Consider the following 13,770-nt stretch of genomic DNA (forward strand, 5'->3'; position numbering starts at 1 on the left):
TGTATCAGGGTGAACTTTGCTTCATAAAATATGTTGGGGTAGATTCCTTCCTTCTCAGATTTTTTGGAATAATTTCTGCCATATGGGTGTAAGCTCTTCTTTGAGGGTTTGATAGAATTCTGCTCTGAAACCGTCTGGTTTAGGGCATGTTTTTGTTGGAAGATTTTTTATTATTTCTTTGATCTCAGTTCTTAATATAGGTCTGTTCAAGGATCTATTTCATCTTGTTTAAGTCTAGGGAAAAGGTGTGATTTCATGTATTGATCCATTTCCCCCACATTGTCCAATTTCTGAGCATAGAGTTTCTTGTACTACTCAGAGATGATCTCTTCTATCTTTCTGTTATCTCTTGTTATTTACTCTTTGTTGTTTCTGATTGAGGTTATTAGAGATTTTACTTTTCTACTTCTAGTTAATTGGACAAAGGTTTATCAATTTCATTTATTTTTTTGAAAAACCACTTTTCTTTCCTTTAATTTTCTGAATGATTCTTTTGTTTTCAATTTCATTAATATCTAATGTAATTTTATTATTTCTTTTCTTCTTCTGGGTTTAGGATTAGATAGTTCTTTTTCCTATTCCCTAAGACGGCTTATGAGTTTTTTGATGTGCTTTCTGTCTGTTTAGTGGAATGTAGGTGTTTAGCGTGATAAATTTCCCTCTTAAGACTGTTTTTGCTTTATCCCATAGCTTTTGGTAACTTGTGTCTTCATTGTTGTTGTGTGAGAAATTCAATGATTTTCTCTTTTATGTCCTCCTAAACCCAACTGTCATTCAACAGAAAGTTGTTTAATTTCCATGCCTTTATGTGGAGAAGAATGTTTTTGTTGGAATTGAGTTCCACCTTTGTTCCCTTGTGGTCTGAGAAGATACAAGGTAAAATTTCTATTCTTTTAATTTTGCTGAAGTTTGATTTGTATCTTAGGATATGGTTGATTTTTGAGTGTATACTATGAGCTGACAACAAAAGTGTACATTCTTTAGCTTTAGGATGGTGTGTTCTATATATGTCTATTAATCACATCTGTCCTAGAGTCATATTTAAGTCCTTTGTATCTTCGTTTAGTCTCTGTTTGGGGGTCGAAAGACCCTTTCCCCTTTCACAGGGGTCACCTAAGACAATCGGAAAATACATTTCTGATTTTCTTAGGAACCAAGACACTGCTCCTCATCACCACTACATGAGGAACTTTATTAAAGGGACATGGCTTTAGGAACGTTGAGCACCACTGGTTTAGAGAATCTGTTCAGTTCTGTCAGAAGGGTGTGAAATTCCCTAGCTATTATGGTGTTATGGCATATCATATTGTTCAGACCCATCAAGGTTCATTTCATAAATCTGGGAGCATTTAAGTTGGGTGCATAAATATTTAAAATTGAATTGTAGTCTTGTTTTAGTGTTAATTTGACCAGTATAAAGTGTCCATCTTTGTCTTTCTTAACCTCAGTTGCTTTAAATCTGCCTGTATTTGAAAATAAAATTGCAATCCCTCCTTTCTTCTGATTTCCATTTCCTTGAAATTCAGTTTTCCACTCTTTAATGCTGTTCTTGGTTTGTCTCTCAAAGCTAGGTGTTTTTCCTGGAGACAGCATATGGATGGCATGTGCAGTTTTCATTCTATCACCTAGCCTTTGCCTTTTTAGTGGTGAATACAATCCATGGACATATATTGAGAAAATTGATACATATGGTGGAGTTCTATTCATCTTATTTTGTGAAAGTCCATTGTATAGTTTTATCCTTTGTGCCATCATGGAAGCTAAGCTTTGACCTTTACTACTTGTTTACTTTGCTGGCAGTCAGTATTGAGAATAGGTCTAGGTATTTTCTGTAGAGCTCGTCATGTTTAGGTCAATTTCCTCAATGCTTCTATATCTGCAAAAGATTTTATTTCTCCATGAATTTGGAAGCTTAGTTTAGCAAGATACACAATTCTGCACTGAAAGTTGTTGTGTTTAAGAATGTTGAAGGGGAATGACCATTCTCTTCTGGCTTGAAAAATTTCAGCTGAAAAGTCTGCTGTCATCCTAATGGCTATGCCTCTGTAGGTAAGTTGGGGCTTACTCCTGGTTGCTTGCAGAATTTTTTCTTTCATCATGACTTTAGATAGGTTTATTAGGATGTGTCTTGGAGAGCTGTTTGAGGTAAGATGACCTAGAGTTCAATATTCATCTAAAAGGAGTGTATCGAGATCTCAGTAAAACTTGAGAAGTTTTCATTTATGATAATCTTTAGTAGTGCTTCTGTTCCATTGGGACAACCTTCTTCCCCTTTGGTGATGCCTATTAATTGTATCTTTGAATGCTTTATGGACTCTCATAGATTTCTATGTGGACTATTCTGCTTTCTCTCTCTTCTTTTCTGCCTATTTGACTACTTTAGTTAACTTGAAAACTTTATCCTCTGCCTCTGACTTTCCTCTTCTCCATGGTCTAATGTATTTTCTTTTTTTTTTTGTCTTAAATATAGATTTTATTTTTGTATATAACCTAAAACCATTAGAATGAAAAAGAAACAGTTTAATGCAAGATTGAGAAGTATGCCTTGCAAATATGTTTAACATTTAATATATCTAAATGTCTGATTAATTGCATAGACTTTTTTCTCAAATATTGACAAATTTTTTTATTTGAATATGTTAATATATTCAGATTTCATCTATTTTACCTTCTTAGACACAGATAATGCTGAGAAATGCTACCTTTGTGTAATCATGGTAACGAAAACTACAAATTTTGGTTTTGATGAGAATTTTTATATCTTTAATTGATATCTATTTTTGCTTTTTTCTTTTTTTTATTGTTAAATCATAGCTGTGTACATTAGTGAAATGAAGGGGTACAATGTGCTGGATTCATATGCAATCTGAAATATTCTCATCAGACTGTTCAACTAGCCTTCATGGCATTTTCTTAGTTATTGTATGTAGACATTTGTATTCTGCCTTTAGTAAGTTTCGCCTGTACCCATTCTAAGATGCACTGTAGATGTGGCCCCACCTATTACACTCCCTCCACCCTAACATCCACCCTCCCTTCCCCTTCCTTGGCCATTTCCTCATAGTCTTGTGCTATAGTTGGGTTATAGCCTTCATGTGAAAGCTATAATTTAGCTTCACAGTAGGGCTGAGTACACTGGATACTTTTTCTTCCATTCCTGAGATACTTTGCTAAGAAGAATATGTTCCTGCTCCATCCATGTAAACAAGAAAAAGTTAAACTCTCCATCTTTGTGTAAGGCTGCATAATATTCCAGAGTAAACATGTACCACAATTTGCTAGTCCATTTGTGTATCGATGGGCACTTGGGCTTCTTCCGTGGCTTAGCAATTATGAATTAGGCTGCAATAAACAGTATGGTACAGATGTCTTTGTTATATTGTGATTTTTGGTCTTCTGGTATAAACCTAGTAAAGGAATTACAGGATCAAATGGCAGGTCTATTTTTAGGTCTCTAAGTATTCTCCAAACATCTTTCCAGAAGGAACCTATTAGTGTGCATTTCCACCAGCAGTGTAGAACTGTGCCCTTTTGTCAAAATCCACGCCAAAATCTCTGGCTTTGGAATTTTGTTATGTGGGCTACTCTGACTGGGGTTAGGTGATATCTCAAAGTAGGTTTGATTTGCATTTCTCTGATGATTAAGGATGATGAGCTTTTTTTCATGTGTTTGTAGATCATGCGTCTGTCTTGTTTAGAGAAATTTCTCTTCAAGTCCCTTGCCCATCATGAGATGTGGTCACGTGTTCTTTTCTGGCTAATACGTTTGAGTTCTCTGTGGATTCTGGTTATTAGACCTTTATTGGAGGTATAACCTGCAAATATTTTCTCCCATTCTGAGGGCTGTCTGCCTGCTTTACTTACTGTGTTCTTGGCTGTGCAGAAGCTTTTTAGTTTGATCAGGTCCCAGTAGTGTATTTTTGATACTGTTTCAATTGCATTGGGAGTCCTCCTCATAAAATATTCACCCAGGCTGATTCCTTCCATAGTTTTCCTTGCACTTTCTTTAAGTATTTTTATAGTTTCATGTCTCAAATTTAAATAATTTATCCAGTGAGAGTCTATCTTAGATAACGGTGAAAAATGTGTGTCCAGTTTCTATCCTCTACAGGTTGCCAGCCAGTTCACCCCAAACCATTTGTTAAATAGGGAATCTTTTCCACACTGAATGTTTTTAATTGGCTTGTCAAAGATAAAATAATGGTAAGTAGCTGGATTCATGTCTTGGTTCTCTATTCTGTTCCAGACATCTACTTCTCTGTTTTTGTGCCAGTACCATGCTATTTTGATCACTATGCATTTATAGTACAGTCTCAGGTCTTGTAGCATGATTACTCCTACTTTATTTTTATTACTGAGTAATGTTTTGGCTATTAGAGGTTTTTTCTGATTCCATATAAAACGAAGTATTATGTTTTCAAGATGTTTAAAATATGACAATGGAGCTTCAATAGGAATTGCATTAAAATTATATATTGCTTTGGGGAGTATCGACATTTTCACAATGTTGATTCTTTCCAGCCATGATCATGGTATGTTTTTCCATTTGTTAATATCTTCAGCTGTTTCTTTTTTTAAAGTTTCATAGTTCTCTTTGTAGAGATCTTTCACGTACTTTGTTAGGTATACTCCCAAATTTTTCATCTTCTTTGGCACTACTGTGAAAGGAATAGAGTCCCTGACTGTTTTTTTGGCTTGGTTATTGTTGATATACATAAAGGCTACAGATTTATGGGTGTTGATTTTGTAGCCTGAGACACTGCTGTATTCCTTGATCACTTCTAAAAGTTTTGTAGTAGAATCCCTAGTGTTTTCCAGATATACGATCATATCATCTGCGAAGACTGAAAGTTTGATCTCTTCTAACTCTATGTGCATACACTTGATCGCCTTTTCCTCCCTAATTGTGATAGCTAACACTTCCATTACAATGTTATAGAGCAATGGAGACAATGGGCAACCTTGCCTGGTTTCTGATCTACGTGGAAATAATTTCAATTTAACTCCATTCAATACGATATTGGCTGTGGGTTTGCTGTAGATGGCCTATATTAGTTTAAGAAATGTCCCTTCTATACCAATTTTCATAAGTGTTCTTATCATGAAGGGATGCTGGATGTTATCAAAAGCTTTTTCTGCATCAATTGAAAGAATCATATGGTCCTTATTTTTTAGTTTGTTTATGTGCTGAATTAAATTTATAGATTTATGTATATTGAACCAGTTTTGAGACCCTGGCATAAATCCCAGTTGGTCGTGGTGTATAATTTTTTGTGTGTGTTCTTGGATTCTGTTTGTTAGGATCTTATTGAGTATTTTAGCATCTATATTCATTTGTGATATTGGTCTATAATTTTCTTTTCTTGTTGGGTCTTTCTCTGGTTTGGGGATCAAGGTGATGTTTGCTTTGTAGAATGTGTTGGGTTATATTCCTTTTTTTTTCTATATTTTAGAAAAGGTTTAGTAACCTTTAGGCACTAGTTCTTCTTTAAAGGTTTGGTAGAATTCTGATGTAAAACCATCTAGTCCTGTGCTTTTCTTTTTAGGGAGAGTTTGTATAGTTGATGCTATTTCAGAACTTGATATAGGCCTCTTCAACTTTTCCACTTCCTTCTGGCTAAGTCTTGGTAGGTGATGTATTTCCAGGTATAGGTTGATTTCTTTCAGATTTTCATATTTCTGAGAGTAGCGTTTCTTGTAGTATTCGTTAAGGATTTTTTGAATTTCTGAGTGCTCTGTTGTTATTTCATCGTTACCATTTCTGATTGATGAAATTAGAGATTTTACTCTTTTTCTCCTGGTTAGGTTGGCCAAAGGTTCATCTACTTTATTGACCTTTTCAAAAAACCAACTTTTAGATGTATTGCTCTGTTGTATTGTTCTTTTGTTTTCAATTTCATTTAATTCTGCTCTGATTTCTGTTATTTCTTTTCTTCTGCTGGGTTTGGGGTTGGAGTGTTCTTCCTTCTCCAGTTGCTTGAGATTTCCCATTAAGTTATTAACTTCCTCTCTTTCCATTTTCTTGAGGAAGGCTTGCAGTGCTATAAATTTCCCCCTTAGGACTGCCTTTGCAGTATCCCAGAGGTTCTGGTAATTCGTGTCTTGATTGTTGTTTTGTTCCAAAAATTTGGTGATTTCCTTCTTAATCTCGTCTATAACCCATCGATCCTTCAACATAAGGTTGCTTAACTTCCATGTTTTTGTATGGGTATGCAGGTTCCTATTGTTATTGAGTTCAACTTTTATTCCATAATGGTCTGAGAATATGCAAGGAATAATTTCTATTTTTTAAAATTTGCTGGAGTTCTGAAACTGTCTGCTATCAGAATTTCAGAATCTCTTGGCATGTCTGGAAAGTTCTCCTTCATATTCTCATGGAGAAGAGACTCAGTGCCTTGTGAAGCCACTTCATCGCTTTCGGGGCTCCATATAAGACGAATATTGATTTTCTTCGAATTATCCTAGAGCTCTCTGAGAGAGTGCTCTGTTTTTGTTCTCCATTTCTCTTCCTCTTTGTGAGTTTTGGAGCATTTGGAAGCTTTGTCTTCAATGTCAGAAATCCTTTCTTCTGCTTGGTTCATTCTGTTACTGAGGGATTTTACTGTATTTCTCAGATTTTTGAGGGGTGCAACTTCTTGTCTCAATGTGTCCAAATCTTTCGTTATTTGGTCTTTGAATTCATTGAATTTTTGAGATATCTTTTGGGTTACTGCTTGGAATTCTAATTCAACCTTATTTGCTATCCAGATTCTGAATTCAATTTTTGACATCTCAGCTATTTATTTGTGCATGGGATCTTCTGCTGTGTCTGCCCCATTGATCCTTGGGGGAGTTGATCTACTCTGATTATTCATGTTGCCAGAGATTTTCTGTTGATTTCATCTCATTATATTTTTTCACCATTGCTTCTGACCATCCTTACTGTTGGGGAGGTGTCTCTCCATGATTAGACCCCAGCAGGATCACTCTATTTTTGGATCTTTGTAGGGAGTGACCATGTGCAGTTCCTCTGGGCTGCCCCAGCCAGGGAGTTCTGGTTGTGGAAGCAACTCCAGAGTATGACACACCTGGATTCAGCAACCCGGCAGAATGTGATGCGCACAGTTGTAGGAGTGCCTGGTGCCCAGTGACTTTAGCACAGACAGCCCAAGACTCCAGCAGTCTCTGGCCAGGAGAAGGGCTCTGCACAGAGGCAGGGAGGGCTCCAGAGGGCACGTGGCTACCAGAGTCCCTGACCAGATGATCGGTCCATTGTTTAGGGAGGGAGGATGCATGGTTGCTTGGCTCCCACAGTTTCTGGTCAGGTCATGCAGAGGCCCAACGGGTTTGGATCGCGGCTTGGGAGTTGCAATGCAGCTCTTATCTTGGTCTGGGTGGCGCCAAGTCCAGGAGTTTGAGCTTGCTATGAGCTGTGATGCCATGGTACTCTGCCCAGGTCAATAGTCCGAGGCTCCAGTGTGCCAAAACCAGTCTCCCTCTGCCCCTGAGGGTTAAGGCTGTAAAGCAGCTCAGTACCCACCTTTAGGCTGCTCAGTCACTAGGTTACTAGGTCACACCTGATCCTTGCTCTGTGACCCTGAGGATGGAGCTTGCAGGGGCTGTTCTCACACAATGACTCCCTGCGGTCCACAGGCGAACACTATTAACTCCGTCCAGCTCAGCAGCTCAGTCTGAGACCCTAGACAATGCCCAAAGTTCTCCACGCTCCTGCTCAAGCTCTCCCCAAGGCAGTTCAACTGAGTACCAAGTCCAAAAAACACTGAAACAGTTCACAGGTAAGGCCTTTCCATTTTGCAGTCTCACTGCTTCTTGTACTTATGGCTGCCAGTTAGATTTTTTTGATCGAATACACGCAACCACTTTCCAGTTTTCCACTGTTTTTGTCCTCCTCTTGAGGTCCAGAAGTCCCTTGCTGACTGCCTGTATCCTCAAAGGGATGATTATACCAGCCAGAGATGCCTGGAGTCTTATCTCCTCAGACTCATCGTGCCCAGTTGCAGGGAAGCTGTTACTCGGCCGCCATCTTGTTCCAATCATGATATCTTTTGTTTCAATACCTGACTCATGCAGTTATGGAAGCTAAGTCCCATGACTGGCACTAGGCAAGCCGGGGGCCAGGAGAGCTCATGGTGCAGTTGCAGTTTGAGTCCAAAGGCCTGAGTGTTCCAGGACGACGAGAGGCCCAATGGAGAGGTGTCTAATGTATTTTGATACTTTCCACTATATCTTTACATTCCCTAATTGTCTCCTTCATTTCCTTAAGCTCTACCCCATTCTTTCTATATTTTACATATCTCTCATCTGACTTTTGGTTCTGTCTTTCCATTTTCTCATCCATTCCTTTTATTCTCTTTATCATCCATATTTTAAATTCCCTTTATGTTAAAGCCATTTATTTTTTATAGGTAAAGTCTTGTGCAGTAGCTGCCTCATGGTCCGTTCAGGGAGTGCCTCTGTTTTGGTTTTTCATGTTGCCCAAAGTTTTCTGTTGGTTACTTCTTATTTATCCTCCTTATCTTCCTTTTTCCTTCTCACCTCCTCCTTTGATTCATATTACTTTGTCTCAGAGCTTAGGTCCATAGGAAGAGAAGGGTATAGTGCAAGCATGGAGAAATAAGAGGAAAAGAAAGAAAAAAGAAAAAAGGAGGAAAGATAAAAAGAAAAAAATAGGAAAAAGAAAAAGGGGATGAAAGAAAAGGATTGAAAAGCAGGAGAGAATGAGGACAAGAACAGAGAATGAGAGTGATAGAAGACATGGTATTAATTGGCACAATATTACAGCTATGCCTTTAATTCAAGAATTTTGAGAGGCTGGGTTGGTAGGTCCCTCGAAATCAGGAGCTCCTTACTAGCCTGTGCAAATCCAAACTTTTTCTCTGCCAAAAATAGGAAGAGAATGAAAAGAGCAAAAACAAAAAAACAAGAAAGAAAAAATTACTAAAAATGAAAAAGAAACTGAAAAATTCTACCGTGTGGACTTGCCAACACTGTCTTCTCAGAGTCAAGGGTAGAAGTGTTCCCTACACCATGATGTCTTGGCCTCCTTGAACTAGACTATGGTCATGACCTCCCTGCCTGACCATAGTCATTCACCCTAGCACTCAGCAAAAAAAAAAAAAAGAAAAGAAAAGAAAAGGAAAAAAACAACAATAATAAAATAAGAATAGATAAAAAAATTAAAAATACAGTTGTGTCAAATAAAGGCGAGGGAAAGAAAAAAAAAAAAAGAAAAGAAACACCAAAAAAGGAGGTGATATCTTTCTTAGCTGTCGCAAGAGCAATTTATGTGGGAAAGATGAGGAAAGTAAAAGAGTCTTATTAAAAGAGAGAATGAAGAGGAATGAAATAGAGAGAGAGAATAAATGAGGCTAAAATATTGTGACCAAAAATTCAGAGTACTTGCTGTTATTGTTTTTGTTTTTTTTTGTGGTTTTTGGCCAGGGCTAGATTTGAACCCGCCACCTCCAGCACATGGGACCGGCACCCTACTCCTTGAGCCACAGGGCCTCCCGAGTACTTGCTGTTGATGAAAGTAAAAATGAAAGTTAAGAAAAGAACCAACCAAACTAACTAGCAAAAACTAAACAGAACACAACAGCACAAAACAAAAATGCTCAAATAGACAAAAACTGCAGCAACCTCAGCAACATAGAAAAGATTTAAAAAATTAATAAATAATTTTAAAAGAAAGAAATAGAAATAAAAATGAAATATACTGACAAAATGTATATATATGTGTGTGTGTATATATAGATATAGATATATATCAAAAGAGAGAGATACAAGAGAGTACAGAAGGGACCAACTCTAACAGGAATATACAGGTTGCAATATGTCACTGGGATACCAGATGATACTGGGGCTTTCTAGGTGATTGATAAAACAGCCAGTAATGTTTGTAGTTCTTATTCTTATCTTAGTTGCCCTCAGTGATCACCTTATTGTTTCCTCAGTATTCAGACCCCACCAGGTTGGAATCTTAAAGCTCTCCAGAATCGTTCAGAGGCAGGGCTCAGAGTGCACTCTGACACCAGTTCCTGTAGGGTGTGGGAATCCCTCAGCCTGTCCCAAGAGTGGAGTTTGGATCCCAGCAGGCAAAATGAAGAGGGCTGTGCTTTAGACCCCTGCTAGGACCTTCTCACAAGCTTTCCGCAATGTCAGCCCTCTGACTGCCAAGACCTTCCCAGTATGGCTGTTTCACCAGCAAACAAATGGATGGCAAATCCACTCCAATCGCTATTCAAATTTGGTTACTGTATACTGTTTGAATCTGCCCACTATGCCAAGTTTTCCACTCAAAGTGCACCACCCCACCAAAACCTCAGAAAAGGCTTTCTCTGCTCCCAGCCATGAGGGTGGGCGGATAGCAAACACGTCCCTAATGAGTCACATTTCCACTGCTCCAGATCACACACTGTATCCAGCTCACCACCTCTTCGCTGTGCTTCCTGAGCTGCAATTCCAAGTAAGTTCCCTGTGCCACATATGGCTGGGTTCTTTTGCAACAGTCATACTCCGTGAGCTCTGCTGAATGATTCTTCTGGTCCGCCATCCTCCTCCACCCCCAGTCAAAAATCTTCTTTTATGACTATAACCTTTCCAAAAAAGTGTTAAGTAAAATAAAATCTTCAGCCTCCCTAGCTGAATGAATGGATACTTACTTTGGTCAAGATACTACAAATAGTAAGCTACAATATTGTGCACTGAGATACAGATATTGATGAAGTGTATGTTGAAAACAGTAAATAAAAAACAATGTAGAATCATATACTTTATGTTTAAAAAAATTCTGTATTTATAACTGCATACAAAGTACCCAGAAGAATAGATACTGTTAATAGCATCTTCTAAGAATGAAGTGAGTTAGGAGGAAAGGAGAGATTTTCCCCCTCATAATGACCTGTATAAGTTGAGTTTATTTTATTTTTATTTTTCATGGCTGCTTGGTGTTTATTTTCCACTTGGTGTAAGGCGAAGAGTTACAGAGTGATAGCAAGCTAGGTGTGCTTGGGCAATAAAGGCCAGGGGTGTCACTGCCTGCTGCCATCAAAGAACAGACTTCTTTCCCAATTGCTACAGCCTAGTTACATGGATGACTTACATTTTGTTCGTTGCTTTTGTTTTCTGAAACAGAGTCCCACTCTGTTGCCCTGGGTAGAGTGCCATTGCATCATAGCTCACTGCAACTTCCATTTCCTAGGTTCAAGTGATCCTTTTGAATCAGTCACCCAAGTAGCTGGAACCAGAGGCATGCACCACTATGCACAGCTAGTTTTTCTATTTGTATTAGGGGCAAGATCGCACTGTGTGATCTTGAACTCCTGAGCTCAAGCACTCACCTGCCTTGACCTGACAGAGTACTAGTATTATGAGTGTGACCAACCCACAGTGTCCAGAAAATAATGTATATTTTTACAGTATGATGACCATGCTACATAACTCATTCCTGAATATCACGATGGTCACATTGAATGTACTCAACTGGGGAAGCTATGCATTGATGTCAGTGCCTAATGTACACTTCAAAGCAAATTTGAAACTCTTTTCTGGAATGTCCATCAAAGGTGTGGTATTACGCTTGATAATTTGGATGTCATTAACTGTCTATATTTTCTTTATGCACGGGTAAAAAAAAAAGTCATTCAGGGCTAGATCAGGTGAATAAGGAGAGTGTTCCAATACAGTTATTTGTTTACTAGCTAAAACTCCCTCACAGTGTCAAGCAATCTGGTTCACTATCATGATGCAAGAGCTATGAGTTGGTGGCCAAGATTGTCCTATTTCTCTCTCAATGTTTACTTGGTCAGTTATGCACAGTTAAATAAAGATTATGAATTTTAAGCCCCTTCAATGAATTTTTGCAACTTTTGCTAGTTCTGCTCATTCTTCTGTGCCCTGACCAATCTTCATCAGAGATATTTTGTCTCTTCTCAGAGAAATATCTAATCCATTTGTCCACTGCCAATTACTTTATCATCTTATCCCCATTAACTTGGGCTAGCATGTCTCTGATACCACTTTTACTCTTGTCAATTTAACAATAAAATTGCAAATATTTGTTCATTACTCTAATTCATGCTCTGATATTGCCATGACACACAGAAACATGCAAAAATAATAGTAGACATATTCCTATAGACACCACCTTGTATAGACTAAAACAAATCCCTGAGATACTGATGTACCAATATTACATAACTTTGCTGAGTTATTTGTACAGTGTTGCTCATGTAAGCACATGGTGGCAAGTTCAAAAACTCAGTTCTCAGACCTCATATGTATTTTAAAGAAAATACATAGAGATTATGAAAATTACTAAAAAAAGGAAAAGTGTTGTTAACATTTGATATTTGCACAATAGATTCATTTTCATCTTTATTTGTAGCATATATTATTTTCACAGCACAAACTTGAGAGAGTGAAGAGAAAAAATTAACACAAAGTAATCACTCCTGCAAAAAGTGACATGATTATCTTTCTGAGTTAGCAAACATTTGCAGTGAAAACTAATGATGGTGCACTACTGCTCCAGCTCACTTGATAAACCTTGCATCTGCCAAGGGAAACCAGAGGACAGGGAAAGCCAAGGATTCCTTCTTTCCTCTCCCAAACTCCTATTTGTTCAAATTTCCTGTCATCAAGTAGAAAACGGACTCAAGATGGAATGTGTACCCTGGGAATTTAAGCAGAGAGACACAGAGAACAACACAAAGTAACTGTACTTTAAAGATACATTAATCAAAAGAATCTATGGGTTAGGAACCATCAGATGAGTGTCCAGTACTACTTCACTTACCACCCTTAGATCTTGGACAAACCTATTAATCTGTCCCAGGCTTTTTAATAAAAATAAAAGTATTTGTTGTGTATTTGATATGTTGCTTGCAACAGTGCAATCTTTTAAAGATCTTTTTGATATACACGTCAATAAGAAACCTTGTACAGAGGGAAATTAATATGTTAAATGTATTAGAGAAGATAGCTGGTATAGAAATTGATTTTTCTTGGTGTAGAACAACTCAATTTGGCTAAGTTTAAAATTTGATTGAAGAAGAGAAGTGATTTGAAGTAAAGATGGATTAATTAGAAAGGGATTGTTTTTTAAGTACTTATTTCTTTTTCAGGTTGTTATATGGCCTAAGAAATTTTGCTGAGAGCTTTATTTATAACTTCTTTTTTATCTTGTTAGTAAACATTCATTTGCAACAAAGTTTGGAAGGTGCTGAATGCAAAACAGAAATGCATGGCTACATGGTTATTACCTTTTGGACCTATTATTGCATATTAGACCTAAAATCAAACACTCATTATTGCCTAAATATTTAACAAGGCATTCTTCTTGAAGAGATTTAAATTCCCTAGAGTCCCATTTGCAAATTACATAAGATAGGGGTTCATAGTTAGCATAAGCATCTGAGAATGAAAAGCCTTCATTTATGAGCTGATACATAAATTTGTTACTAGAGACCAATAGCTCTACAGAATATTAAACTGCTACAGTGTTCAAGGAAATGGAATCTCTTTTTTGTTGGTGTTAAAAGAGTATTTAGGTAGAAGAAAGTTGCAACTGAAGATTGAGTATAGATCATCCACACCAGTACTTCTCAGCCTTAGCTATGCTTTGGACTCACTTCAGAGTGCTACAAATATTACTGATGCTTGGGTTCCTTGGGCTAAGATTCTGGTGTTGATCTGTGATATGACCTGACTATAAAGATTCTTTAAAACTTTCTGAGGTAAAAAAAAAAAAAAAAAATTCTGATGAATCTA

The 13,770-nt window shown here is 37.5% G+C and overlaps 1 protein-coding gene across 1 annotated transcript in view; it reads left to right on the forward strand.

Moving 5' to 3' along the window:
- LOC128572303 (zinc finger protein 91-like) overlaps positions 1–13,770 on the forward strand; it is a 351,229-nt gene that overhangs the window by 73,952 nt on the left and 263,507 nt on the right. The gene's annotated exons all lie outside the window — the stretch shown is intronic.

This window comes from Nycticebus coucang, chromosome 20, assembly GCF_027406575.1.
Source record: "Nycticebus coucang isolate mNycCou1 chromosome 20, mNycCou1.pri, whole genome shotgun sequence".
Classification (NCBI taxonomy): domain Eukaryota; kingdom Metazoa; phylum Chordata; class Mammalia; order Primates; family Lorisidae; genus Nycticebus; species Nycticebus coucang.